Source organism: Aptenodytes forsteri, unplaced genomic scaffold (genome assembly GCF_000699145.1).
Source record: "Aptenodytes forsteri isolate BGI_AS27 unplaced genomic scaffold, ASM69914v1 Scaffold310, whole genome shotgun sequence".
In the NCBI taxonomy this organism is placed as follows: domain Eukaryota; kingdom Metazoa; phylum Chordata; class Aves; order Sphenisciformes; family Spheniscidae; genus Aptenodytes; species Aptenodytes forsteri.
This window is the reverse complement of record NW_008795680.1, coordinates 161,636-162,987: the sequence shown is the minus strand read 5'-3', so window position 1 is coordinate 162,987 and position 1,352 is coordinate 161,636. Positions and strand designations below refer to the sequence as shown.

Below are 1,352 nucleotides of genomic sequence, written 5' to 3'. Positions count from 1 at the left end.
GGGGCAGCCGCTGGCAATGGAAACTTGGCAAATTTAATACTGATACAGGAGGGTTTTCCTTTACACAGCAAAAATTAACCCGCGGAGGTCAGCGGGATAGCGAGGAAGCCGGGAGCCTACCAGGATTTAATAAAGACACGTACAGGGAAAATGGACAGATAAAAAACACCGGCGGGGACCGGAGTCCTCCTACGTCAGGGCTCGGCCGCGGTCGCTGTACATTGGGGGTTTTTTTCCTTAAAAAAAAAAAAAATAAAAAGCTTTGCTCAGGGGGTTGGTGCACCCGGACAGCAAAGGCGACCCCGGGATTTTAAAGTTTCATTTGTCGTTTGGTTTTTTTTTTTTGCATCGTGGCTCGGGGAGCGCCCGTGTGTACCCCAACGCGGCTCCCCATCTCCCGTGGCCAGGGAGCACCGTCCCACCAACCCTCCGTTTTGGGTCTGGTTCAGCTCTCCGGGGAGCTGGAAGGCACTTTGGGACCCCTGAAGAAACAGGGGTGCACCCAGAAAAATGGGTGCAACCCGGGGATGCCGCCGCCGCCCCATCGAGGGGGTTCAGCTCATCCCGCTCTTGGCCGCGGCACCCGAGCGGAGGCCGTGCCTGGCCGTCACGTCTCGGTGTATTATACGAAGATTAAAAAAATAAGAAATAATTACAAAAAAACCCCAACCCCCTATTGGCACAAGTGTTTGTAAGCTCTACGTACCATCTAGCCACGGGTGGGGGCAGAGGGCGAGCGAGGGGTGGCAGTGGGTCCCAGCTCCCCGGGACGCGGGACAAAGCTCACCAAAATCTACCCTGACCTACGTTAGCCCGCTGCCCGGTACCGCCGTCCCGGGGCGGGGGGGCGGCCACCCGCTCCCGTCCCCGTCGGTGGCGAAGGCAGCGTCCCCCCCCCTTCTTAAATCCCTGCAGGACCTGGGTGGGGTTTGTTCCACCAACACTCCGTTTCTCTTCTCCCAGCGATGCCGGGGCGGGGGGACACCCCAAAACCCTTCTGCCGGCGTCTTGCCAGGCTGGGACGTGCATCGAGTCTGTCCAGGTGATGTGGGGAGTAATGCTGTCCTCCGAGGGGAGAAATCAGCCGCGGCCGGGCCGGAGGGATGCTCGGGACCAGCGCCGGCAGGACGGAGTGGGCTTCGGCGTCCCCTCGCAGGCTGCCCGTGCCGGACGAGGCTTCGGGTCTCGCCCCAGGTGTCCCCGTCCCCTCACAATGTCCCGCCGGGCTCAAAAGTCCGAATCGGCATCCAGCAGCTCCGCGTCCACCAGGTTGGTCCGAGAGTGGATGGGGGCCAAGCCGGCCCGTCGGCCCCGAGTCCCCCGCCCCCCCCCGCCGGGCAGGGAGCCGGGGG

General features: G+C 61.8%; 1 protein-coding gene across 1 annotated transcript in view; it reads right to left on the bottom strand.

Annotated features, from left to right (window-relative positions):
- Positions 1 to 1,352, bottom strand: part of SMO (smoothened, frizzled class receptor) — a 118,562-nt gene that overhangs the window by 113,476 nt on the left and 3,734 nt on the right. The gene's annotated exons all lie outside the window — the stretch shown is intronic.